Source organism: Diorhabda carinulata, chromosome X (assembly GCF_026250575.1).
Source record: "Diorhabda carinulata isolate Delta chromosome X, icDioCari1.1, whole genome shotgun sequence".
Taxonomy (NCBI): Eukaryota; Metazoa; Arthropoda; class Insecta; order Coleoptera; family Chrysomelidae; genus Diorhabda; species Diorhabda carinulata.
In genome coordinates, this window is record NC_079472.1 from 35,085,308 (window position 1) to 35,112,400 (window position 27,093).

Genomic DNA, 27,093 nt, shown 5'->3' on the forward strand with positions numbered 1-27,093 from the left:
TTTCAAGGTAATCTATCGACATATTTGAGCTAAAAATGGTTTGAATTGAAAAGATTATATTACTGTCCTTAACATTTACCGATAACATGAAATATAATGAGCAGCTTAATAAATGTACACATTTTTTTCTAGAAAAGTCTCTAGTATTATCAATATTTTTCTATATTGACATCGAAAAATCTATTTATAACTATTAATATCTGACTAGTAGTCACAAAAATTTCTTATCCTTCATAGATTTTAATTCTTTATTATATAAAAAAATGTATTTTATGTGTGTTAAATGACATTATAATATTGTCTAGATGATTCTGAAATATCAGAAATGTTATTTTATATCCCTAAACACAAACAAAGACTATTATTTACAGATTTAAAAAAAATTGCAGCTTTATTTAAACTGAAGAACAGGCCAAAAAAAATTCTTAATTTAAAAATAAGAAAATTAATATCTCCATAAACAAATTGGAAGCCATCGGTCATCAATAAAAGTGCAATTCCAAAATGATCCGACGTTTTGGGAAACTCAAGAAGTGCGTAAAAGAATTCATTTCCATACATACAAGAGCGTGGCTAAATTACGGAACACATTCATTAATTCGCCACTGACTAATGTTTATATAACTATAATAAAAAGTATTTCAATTTATTCATGTAATAATTTTAGAATAAACAAACTGCAATATAAAATTAACTGATACATATTCTTCAACTAAATTAATTATAAAAATTCATTCATAGGTTTCTTCATATTTTTCAGTTATCTGTGGTTCGAATATTCTTATGGAAAATTATTTCATTTAAAAAGACAAGAAAATCCGAAAAATGGAGCATAACATGAACCTATAGTAAACAGACGTCTAAAAGCATGAACGTTTCGAACATATGCTACAAATGCTTGAGGAAGATCTTAATTTGTTCAATTTTATAAAGGTATGAATTATATGTTTAATAATTCGGTAATCAGAATCTTTCTCTATTTGATATTTACAACATTCTTATGGTTGATTTTTTTAATATCAATCTTACACTATTATCACTTTTTTATTGAAGTTTTGTTTTAAGATCCACCAAACAAGCAACTTAAAATGTTCTCCTTTGGTCTTTTATTGCACACAAAGTTTTGAATCGCCCTGGTAAGTGAAAATGTAGTAGATCCAATCGTGATAGCTCTGTAACAACCTCGTATAAACACTAATAACTGTGAAGGTCGGCTCGTCTAAGCACGATTTTGTAAGCCTTACTTCAATCATTCCAACGAAAGTGACTCTCTTGTCTTGTTAATATTCGGTGTTCCAGAGTTTTTAATCGACTTATTTAAGGATTTTCTCCCTGTGTGTATACAAACGAAATTAATAAAAGCGTGTTTAAAATCTATTGCATCTCTCACAAGTTTTTTGCAAGAAATCAATATTTAAAAAGTTATCGTCAATATAATGTAAAATTATTGCAAAATTGACGATTTTTCTCACTTTACCAGTCACTACTTGACGTAGAAAGATTTAAAGCAGCTCATTTTAAAGCTTAAGCTTCAAAGTGAGGTGTGGTGGACCTTTTAAATATAACAAGTATGTCAAAAAAGTAATAGATTTTGAAAAAACAAAATGCACCTTATAGTAGCTTAAAGTACTGATCAATATGAACATTTTGATCACTTCCAATTATGTGTTGAACCCTTATTTATCAAATTATGCAGTTTTAAACTGGGCGATCAGAGGCTAAAGTGTGCGCCCGCGATTACTATAATATCTAAAAGGTCTACCTAAAGGTCTTTAACGTTTGGAATGAGCTATGTCATGTAGGAACTATATAATGACCGATAAAGTGAGAAAAAATGTCAGTTTGGCAATAATTTTTCATTAAATTAACGATAACTTTTTACGGTGTTGCTATTGGCACCCTTCACGGAACTTTGGCTCTTAGAGACACGGAAATTTTTATAGGAATCGCTACCCTCCATGGAAAAACTCGTGGCCATAATTTTAACCTCATAGAAATGTTTATAGAAACGGATCAGGATGAAGCATTTTCCGTGTCTCTAAATCTTACCATGTGATCCAAAATCCCCACTCTCCCCAGACCAAAAACCGTGGTCTAATTTTAATATTAGAAACATGCAAATCTTAAAACTAAACTAACCTAATAAAAAAAATATTATGGGATTAGAAATGGCATATATGTCAGATTTTATCTATAGGTGATATTTATCCGTGAATGGTATTTATCCGTGAGTTAAAGGTTATTATTGTTTAATTCACGGCTGAAATCAGAGACACGGATAAAGCTTCATTCGGCTCATTTCTTTAAAAATGTCCGTGTCTCTATGATTGAAATTAAAGTCACGGGTTTTTCCATGGAGGCTGCCAATAAACACTTCTAACTTTTTAAATATTGATTTTTTGCAAAAAAATTTTTCATAGATATTCATAAAATAAATATTTTTATTTGAAATTTTTTCATATCTCTTTTTGTTATAGCTTTATAAGCAATTAAATTGTTTACAACAAATTACTTGATCAGATGTGGACTCGGTGCCCTCGAAAAATAGATTCTACACAAAAAAAATCATGGAAAACGCTCTAAAACTGATGGGGGTATGAACGGCTACTGACCTCCCTCCGTAGCTGCTGTACTATTCCGTTCCTTTCAAACTTTCATAATAATGATCGATTATTTTTGAACTACCGCAAATAAACAAAACGATTATCGTTATTATGATCTAATTTGGTAAATATGCAGTAATTATTTATTTAATTCACCTATACTATATTAAAGAATCGTAGTTTATGTATTATCAATGCATATGAATGAATTGTAATATCAGAATGATTTATTTATTCTTTCTAGATGAAAGTTGGTCAAGATCTACGCATAATTTAAAATTGAAATGATGATTTAAATGCATAAATAGAAACTAGTTTATTAATTGATTCAAAATCAGTTTTAAATATAAAAAGTTATACTAAAATCTAGTAATGATTATTATATATAATGAATCATATTTAAAACAAGGTCCCCAGGTATATAAAATTTGGAAAGGTACCAAAAACTGCAGCCAAAGGAGCATATAACCTTGCTCTAGGGTCCAACAATTAATACTATTAGTTCCGTGATATTGACAATTTAACTATTAATTTTTCAATTTCAACGAGAATCATTATTACTAAATTTTTTATTTTGATATCAAGTTAAAATCTTTTTGAAATTAAAACTAAACATACAGAGTTATAATAAAGTAAAGCACGAAATACATTAGAAATCCAAAGTTCACCTTTGAAAATAATGCGAAAAAACTGAGAGAACTGATTTAGGGATTTACGAAAACAACTACACTATCAAAAAAATCTAAAGTTACCTAATAAAAATATCTATTTATGTAATAATTTTTGAAGAAAGAAAAACTGAACCCATATAAGTTCAACGATCAAGAATTCGCGAAAATTGATCTAGAAAAATGTTTGTAATTTTGTGAAATCCTCATGGGGTATTGTGATAAAAATCCAAATTTTATTAATAGTATTGTCAGACAAGGCAACGTTTTGTTTTAGTGGTACAGTAAATCAACACAATTATTGCTAGTGGGTAGTGATGAGCGAGACTTGGTTTTGCATTTTTTGTAAGACCAAGACCAGCTAAATTCATTCCTATAAAATGTGTATTTTAACCTCAAAGTATCATGAAAGCAATTTGAATTTTGAATAAGTATAGCTAATTTGAATAAAAACATGTTAATTGAACAAATTATTCCACCAGAATATTACCTGAGATCTCACAAACTAATAAAATAAGGGAATGTGCTAAAGCGAGGATCTTGTTGTGAACTTATTCAAAATGAAGGATTGTCGGTTCATTTATTGAGGGTAGTTAAGAGATAATTTCATTATTTGTTCACCATATATCTAGGCATCAGAAATGAAAAAAATATGTGTACGTATATCTTTTTATTTTTCATATTTCTATTTTTCAAGTTTATGTATTACATTACGATATGGTTTTGACTTAATAAAAAAATGTTATAATTATTGCGTTGCGTTTTTTTTAGAAATAATATATCTTAATTAATACATTCAAAATATCACAATCCTACACTTCCCATTTACAAAATTGGTGGTTTCACTTATGATCCGAACGAGATTAAAGGTGAGATCGCTTTCTCACTTCGAAGAATGATTTGACGTGTTATTTCTATTCAAAGGGATCTAGAATATCGTTATTTTACAAATAGGAAGAAGATATTAAGTAACAATAATATAATTAGTCGTTGGATAATAAAAATGCAGATTTTGCTTCGGACAACGGGATATTCATCCGATTAATATCTAAAATTATTCAATTAAATGTTCAATTATCAAATGATTTAATTCCATTCTTCCCTATTATATGCCTGTACACAATTTAACTGATTAAGTGCTTTAAATTCTTCGAAATCATTCATTAACTATTCAATTGAATAAGTGAATTTAGTATATTTATTAGTAAATATAGAAAAATGTTTGTATTTCTATGAGGATTCATCCTTACTCCTCACGATAATAATAATTGGTTGCTAATTACCAAAATCTCTCTATTGATATGTCTCAAAAACAAACTATAATAAGGATCCATCTCCTAAAATACGAAGGATATCCACTAAGTATGTTTTGTTTGGTTACATAACAAAAATGTACACAGATACAATGAATATTTATTGTACAAAAATCTAGAAATATTGAACTACTTTTCATAGCCTGGCACAAGTTTTTGTATGCTTTCTTCATAGGTTTCCGCCTGTGGTAACATGTTCTTTCCGCTCGTTGAAGTATTGGTTAGCGAAGATGTTAGGTGTAATAAGATATGAGAGTCGCTAGGAGCGAAGTCTGGGCTATACGGAGGATGATCAAACACGTTCGAGCCAAATTTCCGTAGGAGTTTTTTCCATAACATTCGCAGTGTGAGGTCGGGTATTACGATGAAAACCACAACACATTTTGACAGTAGCTTTTGGCGTAAGACATCAATCAGCATAATGCGTTTCCTATTCTCAAAATCCCACATGAGTTTTCGAGGTGTCAATATTTGCTTAGACATAACTTTTTTAGGGATATCGTGATATAGCCAATTATCATCCCTTGTAACTATCTGAGAAAGAGAATCATCACCGTTTTAATTTTATCGTCACAAAAACTATGTGTTTTCGATATTTCAGCTTTTCAGTAACAATTCTATAGGAAAAGCACTGACTGTAAGCTTACGGTTCTGCTTAAACTTCTCTTCAATTGCGTGAACCAGTTCACCATTAACCAAAGACTGGACGTTGTCTTTCTTCTAATCATTGAATTCCTCATAGCATTTTTGTCGATATTTGCAGTTAGAAAACGAAATACTGATTTAAACTCACAAGCGGCGACATTTTAAATTAAGTGAAATCACAAAGAAGCACTACAAAGAACACATAGGCAGCAGTGATCTGAAAATAGCGTATATTTCTTCTGTTAGAGTCAAAGAAACTGCCGCGCAATTAAACTATTTATAAATTGTAAGCGAGTAAACAAACCTTCTGTAAATCAGAATCCAATCTAGATAAGGAAAAAACTTTATTAAATGTCCAGAAAAAGTAAATTTCAATTACGATATTTGGAGCTCTTGTTCCGTAGCCTTGCACCAGCAAGACATTTACTTTTCAAATAAGATTATGTGCCTCTTCATTTTACTGGACATGTTCGTGAGTATATTTTTTCATGGGAACTGTTTTGAGACCAAACTTGCAGTATTATGAGATGGCATTGATAATGAGTGCGATCATCTGAAGATAGAAAATAAAGTTACTGCCTTCTATAGGACGGAATACATGACTTATAATGCAGAAATATATTTTTATATTAAACATTCAAATACAATCCGCTTTTGGTTTCCCAATGATAATCAAGAAGCTGCTATGAATAATAATAAAAAGTTGAATTTTTTCTTAATTTCTGACAGCTTTTCTCAAGCTTCATAAATTCCAACTGTTGCAAAATATAAACTTCAGTTACTAAATTTCAATGAAGAAATTGTCAAAAAACTCAAGTTAGAAAGTCATAGATTGATTTCTTTACGGATATAATACAAAATATATAGACAAAATCATGTTCTCATAGCAATTCTTTAATGTGTATGCCATAAAAAAAGTTTCTAGAAAACGAAATCGAAATCTCTTCTCGGTGGTCTCATTAATTTAGGCCTAAACTATTATTCTAAAAGATTCTTCTCGAGTTGATGCAGATCTCCAACAAAACCTTCACAATTTATAATTAGAATATATTATGCTCTGATGGATTTCATTCATTATTAAACGAATAAAATCTTCATTACTTTTGTCACGCTTCGGTGATAGCCCTGTCTCCGCACTATAGGGCAGCAATAATAATAAGTATTTGAAAATTAATTTTATTCTTATTAACAAATTAATTTATTCTAAACAGATTTCTTCGCGTATCATATATTGTTATATATTATCTGTTAAGGTTAAAATATTAACAATTAAACATTTATTTGTATGAGAAAATCAACTACTAGGTATTTATGATACGAGGGTTGCTACTTAAGTTTTGAGATATGGCAATACTAATGAATCATAAAGTTTGACATTTTTAGTAGTGAATTTGTTATCATGCGAGTCTATTTGAGTTGATACTTGAAACAATCATCTCGGTTAAAAAATGGAATTGAATCGCATGCGAAGATTTTCTATGACATTCGACGTGGATTAAACCGACAGCAGTCTGCCGATTCTCGAATTTTGGTGATGAAGTACCATTCTTGAGCGATCGTGTGTCGCTGATTTTCCAAATTCAATCGTGATCGCACTTCGTTACAGAATGAATTTCGTGAAATTGTGCAAAATCGGCTATTGCGCCAGAAAACATCGATGCTGTGCGTAAACTGATATTGCAAGATCGTTATGTGACATACCGTGAGATTAAGGCTTATTGGGTATTAGATCCACTTGCGTAAATTCAATATTGCATGAAAATAAGACTCTCAAAATGTTTTATTTCTTGAGCGTTTATTCAACCAAAGGTTAAAAAATAAAACCTATACAATTTTAATTATCCTTTATTAAAAACAAACGTAAAAGTCTATCTTTACTAACTAATAATAAGGATTTTAAAAGTCTTCAAAAGAATCAGACTTTTGTAATAATTAACTGCACAATTAATACTTTCTTAGCTTTGGCTGGACATCCTCTTTTGCGTTTCATTCCAATTGGAATTGCTCTTGCCTCTGAAGGTGGTTGGACATGCTTAAACCGAGATGCTTGCAGATATAATCTTTGAGAAACTTTGGGCAATTTCATGCGCCGTGTAATCAATTTGCTTTTTCTCGGGGCATTATTACTTTCCACTTGCTAAAATGTTGCTCTTTGTATTCATCAAAGTTCTCCCACGGCATTTCCTGATGTTTACAATCCAAATCCGACCTAACTGGTTAATCTTCAATGGCATCTGCTTCGACAATTTTGCCCATTGTTCATGTCTCTATAGACACTGTCGGCAGTTGAGCAAATCGTCTTTCATTATTAATTATGTCTTCATTAGACAAGTCTTTGACTATTTCAGAAGTACTAAGAATCGCGCCAGAGGATGACGCTCACGAATTATGCCGCCATCTTTTATTGTTTTATTGAAAGCTTCTAGAGCATTGTTTGTAGCATGAGGACTTTTTCTGACGTATGATTTATATGTATGATAATTATTTAACTGTAACTTAATCAGCTGAACTTAACCTTACCAGTGACATAACTCTTAACAAATACATAAATTAGTATATGGGCATTTGAAAACAAAATTCGAATTTCCGAAATAATCATTCTATTCAAGTCTGTCACTATATTATAATTTTTGTATAAATCTTAACACGTAAGCGAGAGATAGAAATCGTAGCAATTAGGTATTAACAGTACGGACAAAACGTATTTACATTGAATAATCGTATACACATTTTTCGGACACAGCAAGTTAACAAATATGTCAAGATCATAATTATTAACACTTTCTCAATACAAATACTGAATGTGACTCGTTTGCAACGATTATGATTTCGTACGTATTAACAACATTTCTTTGTTCAACGTATCAATGTAGCGAATTTGAAATTTATAGACTAATGAACGGTATGTGAAATATAGCAAGGAGAGAAAAGAACGAAAAGATAAAGTAAAAATTGGAAAGTGTGAGTTTGAAGTGGTGACGAAATTGAAGTACCTAGATCTGATAACAAACGATGCAAATAGAACAGATGAAGTAAAAGAGAAGATACAAAGCAACGAACAGATCAATTCAAATCGAAAAAATGCTGTTAATCTGAGAAATATCAATGAGAAACTTGTGAAATATAAAAATAATGCTAATAATAACTTGCTACAGAGACAATAAGTATAAGGACTGGAAAACTAAAATGCCATATACAAAAATAAACTACTAAAGAAATAAATGAAGTGCTAGATTGAAAAAATATTATATAGATAATGAAAGAAATAATAATAATATGGTTGGAAAATATATCATGAACTGGACCGGTAACAAGAATAAGAATTATGGTAGAATGGAACTCAGGTGGGAAAGGAAGAGGTAGACCGAGAAGGATTTGGAATGGATAGGAGTATGAAACTTGAAATAAGAAGACAACGATTGAGCCTCTACTGAAAAGATTTCTTTCAGTTTTTGTTCACTTTTTTCACGTTTCACTATTGCTACTGCTACCTTACAAATTGAATACGCTTCATTCACTCCACACACTTCAACGACAGCTGCTCACTGGTTCCGTCCACTGAATGCGACTGTTCTCTTAGCCTGTACAAAATAAAATAAACGAGGTGTCTCAAAAAAGCGTCATTACATCCTTACTGTATACCATAACCTGGACTTGTAACAGGGATAAGAATTATGCTGGGATGGAAATGATATGGGAAAGGAAGAGATAGATCGAGAAGGAGAAGAAGTTGGAATAAATAGTAGTACGAAACCGGATACAATAAGACAGCGATTGAGCCTCTACTGAAAAAAGCAACAAAAAGCTTGAAATCGCATCCAAGTAACTGATTTGACTCTAGGAAACCTTCTTGATTCAGTTAACATCCTTTAAAGGATCTACAAAATTGTTTTACAACCAATTGATTCGAAATCGTTCATTATTGTAGTTTATTTGGTATACCTTGTAACCTAGTTCAAAAATGTGATACTAAGGCATTATCCTATCGAACTTTCACGAGAAAGTTTAAAGGTATGGTCCATTTTAAATTGTTTGGCATTATCTTTCTAAATCATTTTTTTCCTTCTCTCTCTCTCTTTATTAGGTGTTCATGAATTATTTATTATTTTGTATCTTCAATTATTCATATTATTTAATTATATAATATTTTGTATATAATTATGACGGAAGGCCTCTTCTATATTCTTTCCAATTATCAAACTTTACTGACTTTAAGTGGTATCCCTTCCAATTCCGACGTAGATGAGATATAAATGAATTTTTGTGCTCCATTCAATCAAAAAAAAAAAGCTTTTATTAAAATAATTTAATATTTAGATACGGTACAAAACAAAGCATAAGTCGAAATGTGAAAGAAGTGATGAGAAACCTCGTGATTATCTGTTGTAATAGAAAATAAATTTGAGAACGAGACCATCGCTGTCGGTATGTTTTGAAGTAAAAAAGAAAGGACGACGTCGTCATATATCATATTATAAGTTTGTTCATCGTATTTTTAAAGATCAACAAGTTTTCAGCAGTAACGAGATTATTTAAAAGTGCAGTAAAGAGAGTTATTTGTTTTCTTCCTGGCTTTAGGCAAAAGTAATAATTTTTGTAGAACATGAAAGACCGCATATTGTTACCTTTTGACAAAGTTTTGCAGTACATAAGAAAGTCAAATTCAAATTAAGAGAGACCTTGTTTAATAATATATGGTTCAAAAAATGGATTTGACATTGAATGGAAACCTAAAATTTTAAAGAGCCATTGCCTTCTCATTTCATCCACCGCCAATAGAATCTTTTGTATTTTTTCTAGTTTCACAAATGAATTTTCATAATTGGAGGTGGTACACAATACCAAATATTCTAGTTAGATTTGTGGTACGATAAGTAGCCATTACTGAAATAACTCAAACACGTTTATGCTGACCTGGCGCCATTCTATTACTTTAAAATAGCCACTCATATCAACTTTGCATTAGGTGTAGATACTTTCAAACATTAGTGGCTGTTAAGAAGTAACTACCATAGAGCCACATCTTCAATGTAAGTGCAAGTAAAATTAAGTAGAAAATTGAAGACATTATGGAAACAGTTGATAATCTAATTTAGTATAATCTACAGAAATATCACGTTCAAACAAATAGAAGCTCTCAACAATATTTGTTATATCTAGTAAATCGTGAGAGGAAGGGCCAATATATATAAAGGAATAGTAGGCCATTTTCATTAATAACCAAGAAAGCTCGAATTAATAAATCAAACTGAAAACGATGATGATCTTTGTGAAAAACCGGGTTCCTGAAGGTTATAATATTGATCAACATACCACATGCTGTGATACAATTATAATTGGTTTATTTTCAAATGATTTTAGATTACCATGTTATAAATAAACTACTAGTACACAATTTCATATAATTTCTTTTTCGCGGTTGTGACCTCTTCTATCTGCGATGGGTTTTGCTGTTTCTACAGAAAGAGGCTTTTTTAAGCACTACTGTTGCTTAGCTAGTAGCTTCCAGAAGGTGACAGGCTGAATTTTTGACGATGTTACAGACTTGATATTGAAACTGGTTTAGAGGATAAATCACTATACCACAGAAACTACTTCCTAGTACTTCATATAAGCTCCAGTTTTAGTTCTTGCTTATGTTGAAATAATATTTTTCATCAATGGTTACCAGAACATCTTCTAATAAGATGAGAGAAGAAGATTCCTTTCCAAACAAGATCCAAGCTAAAGCGAGATCATATATTTTTATTGATTGATACCGTAGAACGATAATAATTTTGGATAATATCGGCCTATTTTGGCCGTATGAAGCCCCGTCAACAACACTGTATACCAATTAAACATTTTTTCAGTTTTCATCGTAAATTTTTGAACGAAATTTACGCTGTTTAAATGATTTTTACTATAAAAATATTTATTTAAACATATATACTATATTTTTTAACATTCATGAAGAAAATTGTTTTATTTAGGTACAGAAAAATAAAACAATTTTGAGCAAAATATTCAATAATTAATTCAGTTAACATTAAAAATGTAGTATTTTTGCAATTTTCAATATTAATATTTCTTAGTGAATTATTTTTTTCTCTATTCTATTTTATTTCTCCTTCTTCTCTAAATGTACTAGTACTCGTACTTGGTATCTATACATTGTTATTTTCTTCACCTTGAAATATTTATTTTGTATCATTGAGTTTGTTTGCAAGTGATTGCTTTACGTATCCTTCGCTATTGTCGATGATTTATGTGTAGTTTAAGCTCTATATCTGCTCCAGTTTCTGTGTATAACTTGCTTGCTTGGATAATACCCTTCGGTAATTGATAAAAAACGTTTTTAGACGACGCCATCTGAAAGTTGTTCGTTCTGTATTCATTTACATTCAGAAAATTGCGTTTCGAGCGTTCCAAGGAGTGAAAGTGACAGTTCCGTACTGCAAAATACTTTCAGGACGCTCTAGAGTAGTCACATTTAACTTCTTTAACTGTGACTGTAGCCACTTCAATGTTGACAGTTAACAGTTTCACTTCGATGATTTTTTTATAATTCTCTATTATTTATTGTCTTTTCTCCGTTTAATTGAAAAAGTTTTGGATCTTATGCGTCCTCGAAAAAATGTGTAAACCGCGGCTGAAATACTACATTGCTGGACTCGTCTGTTGCTCGCCTCGCTTCGCTCGTCTCGTAATTTTTAGACTCGTCCAACAAAGTAGCACTTTCAGTCCTTGACATACAAATAACTATTTTATGGAATATGACAGGGACGAAAATCAATCAAATTTCATCTTTCTCCAACCTCACCTCTGAAGACAAAACTTCGTTGCTTGTCAGTTTTTGAGCGTGGCACTTTTACAATTAATACTGAACCTCATTTTTGGAGCTCATCTCTACGAAATGCCCTTGCTCTGACTCACTATTTTCATCAAATACTGGAAATTCGGAGCTTGTTCTAGAAATTGATGGATGTGTCCCCTATTAAATACTTTTGACTTTTCTGATAGAAATCCTGCAGAGTTTTGCTTTATGAATGACATTAGTTCAATATCTTCTTTTGTAGAAAGGCAAATTTTAACCATTGAATACTCAGACCAAAGTGATGAGGGTTTAATATTTTTCGATCTTTTACTACCTAATAAGTTTAATGACACTGTATTTGCTAACTTCACCAACAATATTCTTCTTCATCACTGACTCTTCTAGAACTGCGGAGTTGCATTATCCAAATCATAATAGTCGTGATCGCATATGTTTGACGTATTTACTTTTGTGATTATAAATTGTACTATTATGGCATTTTAGAGAAAAATACATTTTCTAGTAACTTCGTAATCCAATATATAACAAATATCATTGATAATAAAATAAAATCCGCAATTCTTTGAAACGTATTTCAATCTCACAGAAAAAGGACTAATTATTTCGCTCCTTTGAATGTTTATGTTTGTCTTGATCACAAACCTCTGTACTATAATGACAGATGAGTGCAACAAATATTTATTACACTAGTGCAATAAATATATCCACTTGTTCGGTAAATACAGTTCAATAAAGTTTTGTTCATTGCATGAACGTAGAAAAATATAATTGACAATTTCGAACGCAATCAACAGAACGTTAGTAACCTTAAACTCTTTTCCCATTCCATTAGAAGAGTACAAGAGAGGGGCGAATATAGGGGAGATTCTGAGGACATAAATGATAATTACCTAACCCCTACTTACATACAAAATGCATCCTCCTATCTCTTTTTCTTATATAATTTTCTATCCTTGTTGCATTGTTTAATCCTTTTAAATTTGATTATATATTTTGCTACCAAACAATTTTGTTCTTAATGACAGCAGGAGTGCTTGGTGTTTTGGTGAGATAAAAAATTTGGACACCGTTGGGAGTTTTTTTCAATCAAAAGACTCAGTAAGTGATTTTTTTCTCATCATCTTTTTTATTGATAAAATGAAATCATTATTTTTTCTATTGATACTTTTTCACGCATTTTGATCTATGTTTGAGTAATAATTTACTATTTATGTTGGATTTTCTTCTAAATAGCTCCCTTCGATTTCAATACTCAATAACGTGAAGTAGAATGTACTACAACTACGTATAATTAGAAAAAAATACGATATAATCTGAAATCGTATAATCTATAATAAAAAATTTATTCTAATACTTCTAATGTGTACTCATTTCTATAATTGATTCGAATTGAATCAACATCTTCACCTGGTTCAGCAGTTATTAGGATATTCGTTGGAATAAAAAATCAATGGATATTATCGTGAATGGTATTTTTAATATCTATGCATCTACACTGGAATTAAAAGTAATTTCTCTCATTGACATTATAGATTCAATATGCTTTATGAAAGTAATTCATTATGTGTGATTCTATATTGTAATTTTCCTGGGAAAATATCTCTAGCTGTAATTCTTACCAGTCTGCAACGACTACCCATCTTGGTATGATTATAAATATATAATAAAAATTTCTTTTATTATGTTTATTTTAAAGTAAATATTTGACAAAACAATAAATTTGCGCATTATTCCTTGAAATATTAGTCAAATTACTTATTGTGGGGTAGAACAGAAATAGCTTAATCAATATTTAATAAAAAAAATTTAATTTAATTTGAAATAACGGATCTCCTCGTTTCTTTCTACCTGTTTGGGTGTCGTATAAAGGTGTCTACACCTCTTTTACCCACCCTCCACCACAATTTGACCTGTTTTTCCAGTTTCTTTATTTCTTCCTCTTTTTATTATTCTCCATATTTGTTTTTAATGATATTTCCTGTATCCAATATTTTTCTCCTCAACAACAATTATCTTTTAGAATATATGCATCGAGGTAGTAAATTATTTTTTTTTTCTAATTCTACATCCCCTCAAATATTTTCAATCGATGTAAAAAAATCCTCTCAAAACATGAGCTCTATTTTAGTTTCCAGCTTAATTAACATTTATTGAATTTGAATTTACACATAATTTATGCAACTTTTACGAAAAATATAGCAGTCAAATAAAAAAACTTATATATCGTATATTATTAAACTTTTGTCTTATTTTTTTCATTTCTGAGTATAGAACGTTCATCGATTTGAATTTACTTTTAGAAATTTTTATTAAAGCTTCATCGTCATAATCTAAATCATTTTCACAGATTATTTTATGAATCAAACATTCTTTTCAACGTTCGTACTAATTTGTGGTTATCTAATTTGTGGTTATTTATAGCTACTTCAATTGGATATTAGATTAAATTGGATTAAATAGTTGTTTGATTTTAAAGAATATATTCTACATTCAACTATTAATCACTATTCATGAGCAAATTATGAAAATGTAGGCAATAAAAACTTATTCCAATTAATATAAAACATTAGAAAAAACTATGTAGACGGAAACAGAAATACGAATTAATTTGAAATTTTAATAAACTAACTAATGTACATCTTTGATTCATGTCAACATTTTATAAATAATAGAATGACATATTCAAAAAATAAATTATTTAATTTACATAATATTCAACTAAATGTCAGATTTTGTCAGCTGAACTTCATTTATTTAAAAAAAAAATGTTCATTGGAATAAAAATATTGATAAAAAATCGGGCAAATAAAATTTTTCCCATTTTTTTTCAAAACAATTTTACATGTGTTCTAAAATAAGTTTTTAAAATAATAGCCAATTCCTATTTGTTAATATGTATTCCTACAGATTTTAATTTAAATATTTTAAAATTTTAATCAAATTTTCTGCTCGCTATCTATTAAGAGAAGCAGCTAATAATTTTTGGTATTTATTTAAAGCAATAACTAAATGCGTGTAACTATACAATATCATATCAGATCTACATCGAAAAAAACCTATTAAAAAATTAATGAGAACTCTGAGCTCGTTTTGGAATTCTTGGACAAGCTAAATGAGCAAGGTATGAAGAATTAAATTACTCTTCAATAGGTTTCAGGACACACTGGAACAGGGGAAATGCAATAGCAGATTTCCTATGTAAAGATTAAGAAAACCTTAATAATACCTTAACCGTTTTCGCGGAATCCGCTACAGGACAATATAAAAAACACTAGAAAAGAAAGTAGATATTGAAAAAACCAGTTATTGAAACAATCTACATGGGTTGAAACAGACAAAGATATTCCTTGAAACTACAGCCAGTGAGGATAATTTAAATGTATTGTCCTAAGCAATAACAATCTGCTAATACAGGAATCTTGCCTCAATGGACACCTGAACATGACTGGTTTAGCAGAAAATGCAAAGTGCAGATCCTGCTACGTGGAGAGACTACTGAACTTCAACGCATTAGATCTGGGAGCGTATGAAATAGAAGATGCACATCTTCAGCAAGTAGAGCTATATCCTAAACATTCTGGAAAACATAAGATTAATACATACATGAGTCCTTCGTTATATTTTGTGAGGTGAACATACGAAAAAATCTTTTCTTCAACTGTCAGAGAATAACTTTGTATAAAAGTTAAAATTCATCGAAATTACTTAATAAAATAAGTCATGTGACTAGCTAAGAAAAACATATTTTTTGCCAAAAATCGATTTTATTTATCTATGTGATCTCCTTCAAGAACAATACAATCATTCTACGCTTCTCTATCTTCTCGATGCTGTAGAATTTGTCTCAAAATGGCTTCAGTTTTAGCAAATGCTCCTTCATTTGAGCTGAATTTCTTACAGTAGTCACTGGGGGCCAGATCTGGACTATACGGTAGATGAGAAAGCAATTGTAAGTGTAATTCGTTCAATTTAACTATCGTTGCCTTCGACTTGTGAATCGGTGAATTATCTTGGTGAAATAGTGGTTTTACCTACGATATATGAGGCCGATTTCTTTCCCTTTTGGGTATAGTCGTTGAACAATATTCTAAGCGCATCCCCAAATTACTGAAGCCATAACATTCCCAACCAAATGTTTTGCCTTTGAGATGTGGTTCACCGGTTGCATTCAACTCAGATGATAATCGTTTTGATTTTGATTTTGATAACCACTTCAATTGGACGACCAGAACGTTCACCTTCATCATCAACAAATGGTTCTTTCCGATCGAGCCATTGCTGAGCTTGTACAGTATTTTTTTTATCAAGAAGCAATGATAAATCAACGCACGAAGTGTTTTTGAATCCAATGTTTTGAAAATAACAAAAGTAGCTTCACTTAAGTAGCTGTCACTTTTTTTGACTAATCGAAATGTCATGAAATTTTACACATAGTCTGTTGAAAGTTGGTACTTCATGAACGTCATATGGATTTGACAATGGTAGCGATATCTGTGTGTCAGTCACGCGACTTATTGAGTGACGTAATATTTTTCCAACGTGAAATCGTTTGAAAATAAATTCATATTTATCAGCGTATTCGTTTTAAATGAAATATTGGAAATTTTTTAGAATATTAATGAAATAAAATTTAATCGAATGTCCCATATACGCAACTATTACATTAGATGGTAAAATAATGTGATTAAATTCATAATTTGCTAATTAGTAGCTATTCCTAATTTATATGTCAGACCGTAAAATGCAGCTTACCACTATTTGAAGGTCACTATCATCAATCAAATAATAATTATTTAAACATATAGTGAAACTTAATTAGCTATATTATTTATGTGTAATGAGATATATCAATAAACAATATCTTGAGTGACATTTAAATTGCAATTTTATGATCTTAGAATACCTCCTACGAGAGACTGGTAAAAAATAATTTTATTGCCCTTGGTATAAATTTGATTTTGGATATATTAATGATAATATATGAAATTATCTATGATTTTCTAAGTTTTTCATCTAATCTTTAATTTCAGAAATCGAAAAACATGAAATAAAATAATAGATATATTTATAAATATTAGTTCTGTTTAAAAAAAAATCGGATGCATCGAAGTAAATAGAGAGGAAAATATTGAAAACATATGTTATAGTTCACTAAAACCTTTTATTAGCTTTTCTTTCAAAATTTAAAGAGCAATCTATAAATCCTGGTGAAGCGCTCTCCTTGTTTCGAACACAAAGCTGTTTCAAATTTCTATTTCCGAAACAGAATCAACTTTGATGAAATCTGTATCTTTCATCAAATGCTGGACAATCAAATATTCCACGTTACAACTTTTCAAGCTGAATTTCGATAATTTGCTTCAAATGTATTTCAAACAAAATCGTTCTTTCTCTAACGACAAATTACAACATTCCTATCTTGATATGTAGTGGTGGAAGTTGGATTTTGCTCATCAGTCACTCCTTCTTAACATTGGTTTTGCTGACTGGTATAGAAATTCTTACATACAATACATACTAAACATCTAGCTTCAAATGAAGATTCTTTGCTTCACTGTCCCCTATTCAAAAGTATTTCGTTTATCCACTTTGTTGATCAACTAATTAACCATTTCAAAATTCACACAGATCAGAGATTGATATTTCACGTAATTTTTCTGAAACGTATTCAACATTTTCTTATTCGGCTCATAGTTTGATTGAATGGAAAATGGGAATTAATGCTACTAAAAAGTTTTTAAACCCGATTTTATTAGCATCACCTATATGTGGGACTTTGTTTGTAATTCTCCTTTGTGGTTTATTACTGTTTTTCGATAAATTTTTGTTGGAAAGTATCACTGCAAATTTTCTCTATACATCAAAACAAATTTCACAACTGTTTGCCCTCTGTTGGAGATTGTAAATGTCTAGAACTTGGGGAAAAATCTTAGTTTTGACAATAAATCGAACTAAAAAGTGGAAAATAAATATAGTTGGAGCGTTTTGTACCATATTTCTCGTAGATCGAGCACCCGATGCTTTCTACACAATTTTCATTTTGAGCTTATTCTAAAAACTATTTTCAACTTTTCAATTTTTTCTCAAACTATATTTATTTTTCAAATCGTAAGACTAACAGTTCTAATTCTCAGATCGCGAATCAAATTACTAAGTACCTTTATCTCCCCTTTCATTGACAGACTTTACCGATTTCTGTGAATTTGGCAACATAACTTTTTCTGATGGCGGGAAATTTTCATTGTGTGAATCAGGACATTCCGTATAAGTTTAAATATCTTCTACCTACCTACCTACCTACCTTCTTCTATGCAAAAGTAAAAATCATAAAAACGATTATTTGCTTCATCCAGATAATATGATTACGAATGTCTGAATCCTAATGTTTACCTAGTTTGTAGCACAAGTCTACTTTACATAGTCATATTTCTTATTTTTGTTTGGTATATAAATTCCACAAATATAACAAAATAAATTATTACTATTTTACACTTACATTTGGTTAATACTATTCAAAATATAAGATATGCAAATATTATAAAAATAAGAACACATTATTTACAATGGTGTTATGGGTTGAGGGCTCAAAATAAAAATGTCCTAGAGTTTTTCAAAATGCCTCAGTTTCGATCTTTTATTTGATCTTACTCATAACTCAAACGTTGATGAAAATAAAAAAGTAAGGTTGTTTACTTATTTATCTTTATCCACTTTGGAAAAAGCTTTGTCATGGTTGAATGTTCATGCATAGTTGTGAACACACTGCCTCTTGATATCTCTAGAGCCTCAGCTATCTCACGCAATTCCAGTTTACGATTAGATATAATCAATTTATGGACATTTTTTTTTTTGAAGTATAAACCACAATTGAATGTCCCGAACGTTCACCATCATGGGTGTGTGTACGACCACGTTTAAATTCAGCAAACCAATGTCGAAATCGAAATGTCATAAAATTTTACACGTAATCTTTTGGAAGTTGGTACTTCATAAATGTCATATGAATTTGGCAATGGCAGCGCCAACTGTGTGTCACACGACTCATTAAATGATGTAATATGTTTCGAAGCCTAAATGTGAAGTAAAGTTTCACTAACAGACAGACTAGGAAATATTAACAAGGTTAAAGCATCGCTGGAAAAAATCTATAAGGAAACTATGTTGAAAAATTGTTATATCGGAAACTTTCATACAACCATGGTATATTCTTAAATGGGTTATATTTATTATTTTGTATAAATTTCTAAATTCAAACTTTCATACATATATAAATATTCATGTTTTCCAAAATATATTTTGAAATATTTAGAAACTATATAGTTTTTTTTACTAAATCTTTTTTCGTTATGTTTAAAACATATATTTGATTTTCGAACGAAAAAATTGGAAAGAATAATAATTAGAGATTATGATTTCAGTTGTAATGCATTTTTTTTTTCATTCTTTATAAGTACAATTATTGTTTGTGGTTGTCCGCCTCGTATGCTTCTAACAACGACAACCTTGGTTTTACTTTCATCATAATGCATCTGTTACGTGTAATCAATGACCGACCGGCTTAATGTTAATGATGTTCTCTGTTTGCTAATCTATTGAACAATCAAAAATTCTTTAGATATTCCAATTTGACGTGATATCTATAAAGGGGTATTATTTTTCTATCTGTTGATAAAGCTTGTTTCCTGCATTGTTAAAAAATTAATTAAGTAGGGAGCGCACATCAAAATAACAATAAAATAGAGAAAAATCGAATTAAATTTATTTTAGCAATAAAAGTCTATCAATCCAAAAATATTTATAGCAGGAATTGTTAAAACTGTTCACTATTTGACATATTATGTGAAAACGGTGGTAAACCTGATTTACGAGACCTGATTACTTAAAGATACCGACAGGAATAAATTGAGGGGGTTAATATCAGGTGACCTAGCTAGCCACTCCATTGATCCACGTTTTTCAATCCACCTTCCTTCAAACTGGTTATCTAGAACATCTCTAACATCAAGGTACACCATATTGTTGGAATCCAGCTTTTCACTATTATTTAATTCCGGAAATGATGCAATTAGATGTCGCAATCAAATACGCAGATTGTTCATTGCTTAAGTCTTCGATATTTCCAACTACTATTTTGATCAAAATATAAAAATCGATGTATGGTAAATTGAAAAATACTTCAATACATCAATTGATGTACAAAAAAGATCAAGACAACAAGCAGTTAACTTTTTGATAATTTAACGCTGTGACCAGTAATACACATGATTCTTATAAATGTTATAGCAGTTTCTAGCGGTATTCAATATGTTTCTTAATACAATATCATAAGCAAGTTTTGGCTGCTCGTGCGATTCTTTGGTTGATCCGTCTACCTTTTGTAATATGAAGGAATAACTTCTTATTCAATTGGATTGTGATTAGACGGAAGCCAGAACTTTTCATTTTTTCTCTCTTGAATGGAGCACTTCTATTTTATACCACAAATAGAATCTTCGGGTCTGTAAATTTTTGATCCCTATAATTCGGTAAAATATAAAGGGGATATCAGTTAAAAAATTATATTTTTTTGGAGTAATTAGTAATTCAATGATACTCAATGTCCAGAACCGATAAGAGGCACCTTACTCATCATTATCTAACAGTCAATCGCGTCCACTGCTGAACATAGGCCTTCCTTAATATTTGCCATTGTGCATAGTTCAAAGCAACTGTCATCCCGCTGGGAACCATATCTTCAGAGCAGCGTATCAGTGGGCGTCCTTTACTTCGAAGGGTACCTTGATGCAACATCACTAAAGAGAAAAATACAATATTTATGGTGAAGGGTTTATAACAGTTAGAGATGGATGGACTTTTATAGTTTAAAAACCTGTTATAATTTAATTACAATCGTTAAACGTATCTTGAATCACTGTTGCAGATTTATCAATATTGAACATCTACGCCAACTCTTACAAATGTGATCAAAATTTAAAAAATCGTATTCCTATATAGCTGGATATAATTTAAGATTTTAGCAGTAATTTAATATTTTGTAGCCCTTTACCATTTGATTTACGCTACGCCACTGAGTACGGTATCTCAATAATCATATTAAATTCAGTTCATGGCTAGATATTATTGCAAAATTAATTGCATATATACTTCTTTATGGTATAAAACAGCCTTCTTTAAACACTTCAACTGGTTACTCAAATTCTAGACTGTTTGCGAAAAATGTATACAAGGGTTGCTATTCAGGTTTTGAAGTAAACGAAGAATAACAAATATCTTTAATTTAAAATTGCTTTATTGTTTCTCAAAATATTTTTCATTTAGATGAATACATTTTTGTATGCGTTTGAACCAATAATTGTCGAAGCATTTTTCTATTCCGATTGAGGTACGTACTTCCATGTGATTTTAAGGCATCGACCGCTTCTTTCAAATGATTAAAAACATTGACCTCGCAATTTATTTTTTATTTGCGGGAAAAATAAGGAATCACTGGGTGTCAAGATAAGGACAGTACGGCGGATGATTCATCAATTCTATGTTTTGACTATTCAAAAACGTTTTTGTTTGAACTTGCACACACATGCATTGCCATGGTGGAGAATAATTCGTCTTCTGCGATTGTTTCTCCTGATTTTTTTTCCAACACTTCTAGTAAATAAATACTGGTGTTTCATTCAGAATTGATCTTTGAAGCTGCTCATATGGAACGGAAGCGACATATCCAATTATTCCGAAAGAAACAGGCGATCATTTGATTAGAAGTGCTTCGTTCGCGAACCTATTTTGTTAGATTTGACTCTTCTTGAAAGATTCACTGTCAATTGTTGTTTACTTTCGCATTCATATGCATAGATCCATGATTCGTCACCTGTCACGATGAAACTTATGCCCAAGTATTCCTCAATCTCACGGTATATCACATGACGATCTTGCAATATCGTTGTTTTCTGACACAACAGTTGGTTTTGAACAACCCTAACGAAACTCATCCTGTAGAGACCACGATTAAATTCAGAAAACCAGCGAAACACAGAGACTCGAAATGGTGCGTCATCACCAAAAGTCGAGGCGAGTTTATTAGCACACTACTGTTGGTTACTCCATGTTGGAAGTCATATAAAATCATCGTATGAAAACGTTCGTGATTTAATTCCATTTTTTACCAAGATGTTTCAATTATTTGTAAAAAACTCAAAAGCACTCGTATGTCAACACTTGATGTTGGCAATGTCAGATATTTACACAACATTTTTACATAGTAGAAACCCTCGTATAATAAATTCATAAATTCATACCATTATCGTCACCAGATTAACATGGGACGGAATCTTCTAAGCCGATGGCATAAATTTATCAATAATCTAATAAATAGTCCCTGCTGAAGAAGACTTCAAAATCGTAGAAACCTCGGTATGCAAACCATCATTATAGACCATTCTAATCACTATTGAATTATTAAATACGTAAACTTATCGAATACCAATGGAGAATCGAACCCAAAAATGTATAAGTAATTTTATAAGAAAATATGTTGCTTGCCACTGAAATTCTACAAAATGAATGTATGAATTATGTTTATAACTTAATATTAGTATAAAAGTGGAATTTGCAAAATTTTCATGATTTTATCATAAAAAGATAATTATTCAACGAATATAAACAGATAATATTATATAAATTATCATTTATTAACAAACAAGAATAAACCTCAAAAGAGATACTTGATAATTTAATGGGAAGCATTAGACAAACACCTATTGTATCTTTAAAACGGCGTGAAGGTTAAAATTGAAATTAATTAAAATTTACTTACAGCAACTACAAAAACTGTAATTGTACAATCAAATAATTAAGTCAAGGATTATCTATAGGAACGGCTACTTGAAATTTTGAATTATATTGAAGTTTATAAACAATCTGATATCAATTATTCAAATAAAATAATTGAACAATTTATGAAATGTTGAATACAGAGTCAGTTTAAAAACGTATCACCCTTTAGAAAATAATCATTCTGATGAAATCGATTGAAATATTAAATTAAATTAAATATATATTATATTTAATAAAATATATATTGGTGGAAGAATATCACGCTCTTCAGAGGAGATTTAATTCAATATTCCTTGAGGAACGTAGTTGTTTTCTCTTCTTTCCAAAAGGTTCACTCATGTTTTCTGGGTCTCTAGTTTCTTCGGTTAATTTTTGAAACCATTCTGCAATAAGTCTACGTTATTAAAACATAGAACCCAATTTTTATTAGATATTGTATATTTATAATTATTGATAAATCGTCTAAATTAAAGGTTCAAATAACTAGTGTGAAAGTTTTTTTGGAACTATTTTTCTATAAAAAGAAATCTAATATCAAGACGATGGGTACACTTGAATCACTGGTTCAAAGATACTCTTAATTGCTCCAATGTAGTTGAATAATTAATATGTAATATAATAAGACTACATAGATATTGTTTGTCTTGCATGCTCAGCACATAGCAAATGCGATTATAATTATCAAATGATAATGATAATTAACCAACAAAAGACGTCAACATATGATTCGATTCAAATACTTTTATTATCAATACATATCCTTATACAAAAAACTTTTTCACTCTTTTTCACTACCAAATTAAAATATTCCTCTTGTCAATCATAAATAGTTTCATTAGGAAAATAAACTAGTGTTGTCGTTGTTATATATTTATGTATGAACAAAGTATAGCTAGGTTAGGTTAAGTTAGGTTAGGCTAGATCGTATTTCGCTCACGTTCCGCTGTATTAGTCAAACTCACGTTTCAAAATTTATCTATAATTATTGTGCAAATGTGCAACGATTCTTCAAACATATTGTTACAATATTTTAAAGCACATAAAAAATATTTAAAGTCTATAATTATTACCAGTAAATTATTGTAATTATTTATTTATAATTTATCTAACAAATGTGGCATAATATTTTATTTTTTAACATCACTGCTAATAGAAGTTTGAACTATATATGAGAGATTGTGGTAAAATTGAACACCAAAGTGTACTAACTCTAATATATTTCCGAGCTTTCGAATACTTATGTATTTATCCTCTGGGGATTAATTAGTTAATAATTGCTGCGTTGCAAATTTAATTGATTGTTTAAAAAAACCTTAAATTCATTGAATTTAAAAGGCAATATTCAAATTGACGTTTGATAGAAATATCAAGGTTTTTTAGTACAAATGCCGGAATTCTTAACAAATTAATTTCAAGGCGATGAATACATAAATATTCGAAAGCTCGGGAATATATTAGAGTTAGTACACTCTGATGTTTACCCAGAGGTATTGGTCTAAATCCCTTCTGTTTTTTCTTTTCATGAATCAAGTTAACCCATTCTTTTTCATTTTTTGCCATAGTAATATGCTTCGTGCCATATTGTATCCAAGATCCAAGATTTTTTAGCTTGTTGCTTTTTATTGTTTTAGCTATAGATTGTTTATTCAATTTATCTGCTTTGTTCACGAGCTATTCCCTTCATCCATCTTAAGTACTTCATCTCCATTACTTGTACTCGTATTCTGCTTTTTGTTCTGTTTGTCAGTACCCAGCTTTCACTGATATACTGCTATTTGCCCAATCGTTCATACCGATATTTTGGTTCACCAGCTGATCCAAGGTCATTCATAATCAGAAAAGATCTGCTTATGAATGAGTTTGGAAGTGCATGATAGTTACGATTCACTAGATATTCTTTCATTTATTTTCGCTTCGTCTGTTTCTTCTCTGTGTATTGTCATGTCACAGTATTTGATCATTTCAACATGTTCCATTTTCCCCTTCTATGGTAATATTCAGCTGTACCTATATTTTCTTCTTCTATGCATATTACTTCTGACTTCGCAAGATTAATATTAATATATTTGTTTAATGTATATTATTTTCCTTTAATCTTACGATTCCACTTAATATATGCTTCATTCTATAAAAGGTTTCCGTAGCTCTTTACCATCTAGGTCTCATTGAATATCATCAGCTACTTTTAGCAAAGTTGTTTGAATTTCTGGAACCAAATCAAAAAGTCAACAAAATCGTTAAATTGCTGGAGTATAACTATCATAAAAAGTTCCATATGAAACTATATATTTTGAGAAACAAGATAAATAGAGTTTTGTTAAGAAAATGATTTTATTTATGTTCAAAGTAATCACCATCTCAATAAATATACTGTTGTAACTGATGCTTCTACAACTTAACACCTTGAAATCAGTGATCTTTTGGAATGATTTAAGAAATTTTATGTTTATGAATCCACACACGTTCCTTCTGACAGGTAGAATTATCACTCTACTCTCACTACATTTGTGTCGTTAAACTTAGAGACCCAGAAATTAAACATTCTTATCACGAGAGATGATCTTGTTAAATTGAATTTTCTGTTGTGGATCCAACAACTCAATCGCTTGATAGATACATCTTGGATTTTCTGCGATCATACGTATCATTCTCTCGATGTTTTTAACAGTAATTGGAGAACGATGCTCACCAGCATTAAATCATTTAAATTGGCTATATCAGCGAAACACAATTGCTTGTGAAAGACTCTTATAATCATTTGTGTTGCAACCGTTCAAAACATTGTCGTTCATATATATCAACCTTGAAATCATGACAAATCTTGACAGATTCATATATCGTATTGACAATAATTGTCAGCGCCTTGGCAGTATTACTAGCTCTAACTGCTCTAGTCTCTTTCTATTTCAATATATATAGAATGTGGACTCCGCAAACTTGAATGTCTGAAATCTGATTAGTTCAATAATGTCGCAATCAAATCCTCGGTACAGTTAACGATATTATGAGTGCAATCTATTTGGATTTTTCACACTGTATATAGATATTCATGACCGCCTTAAAAAGTTTTAATGGAAAATTGTGTTAAAGCCTTTAAATGGTTTTGTAATGATCTAAACGAAACAAATCATCGTGACCCTGTGATTACCAATAAAAAATATATTACCTTAATGTATATTTATATAAATATCTTATATTAATTCTGGTGAATAATAAGAATAAAAATGTGAGAATCTCGTATACAAAGCTAACCTTGAAAGTAACTAGAAATGAACAAAAATAAAATATTTACTTTGAATCAGATTCAATGACCATGCACTTATTTTCTATAACTGTTTGTTGTAAGTTCCTTCCGGTACAATTTTTCTTTTTTCTTATTGCGTACATCGAGGTCGTTTTAGTGATTACAAATTTGATCTCTCGATCACTTTTACTTTTTCAGATAATATTATCTCCTACTTGACCGTTTAATGAATAATTACTTCAAAATGGGTAGTACAACGAACTCAAAATAAAATATGTTTCTTTTGAAACAAAAACGTTGTAAAAAAGTAAGGTACCCATATATTTTACAAAGAAAAAAAACGATGTGTATTGTTATTAATGTTATACATATTCTCCATTTTTTCGACACACCCTTGAAGACAGTTCTCTTTTGCATTTCTAAGTCGAAGATGTCTGTTAAGGAAGAGTTCGGCTGGTATTTCAAGTTCTACGCGGGATGAGGCATCATAGTCCATTAAAATTTCTTCAAAAACTGTGTTTGACGGGCTACATGGGTCAAAGATTATCGTGAAAAAGCAAAACTCTTTCCGTCAGCCCTCCTGTTTCACAATGTTGTTCTAGGTTGCATAAAATGGTGGATAAAACCCCCTTCAGATCCCAAAACACAATCGATATAACTTTCCCAGCTAGCTGCGTGTGTTTGAATTTCTTTCTTGGCAGTGAAGCTATACAAAATAGAAATGTTTAATTTACTAAACGCTTAAAACCTCTAAAATACCTGCTATAAAAACGTGTCAACAATATATATCTGAATAGGATCGCTGTACATTGTGATCATTTAATGCCTAGTAGACGTAAATTTGTACTCTATGCCCGGTATTGGAATAGATAAAATCTTGAAGCAATGATGTTGTTTTCAGAATGGTTCAGAAACAATTTGAACAATCAAATTATTTCTGCTGTATATAATGCTATACATAAAGCATTCAAAC

At 30.4% G+C, this 27,093-nt stretch overlaps 1 protein-coding gene across 1 annotated transcript in view; it reads left to right on the forward strand.

Moving 5' to 3' along the window:
- The first annotated feature begins 13,018 nt into the window (after positions 1-13,018).
- LOC130900552 (beta-alanyl-bioamine nonribosomal peptide synthetase ebony) overlaps positions 13,019-27,093 on the forward strand; it is a 45,208-nt gene continuing 31,133 nt past the window's right edge. Inside the window, exon 1 of the mRNA XM_057811250.1 lies at positions 13,019-13,144. The gene's annotated coding sequence lies outside the window, so the exon portion shown is untranslated. The remainder of the gene's footprint in view (positions 13,145-27,093) is intronic.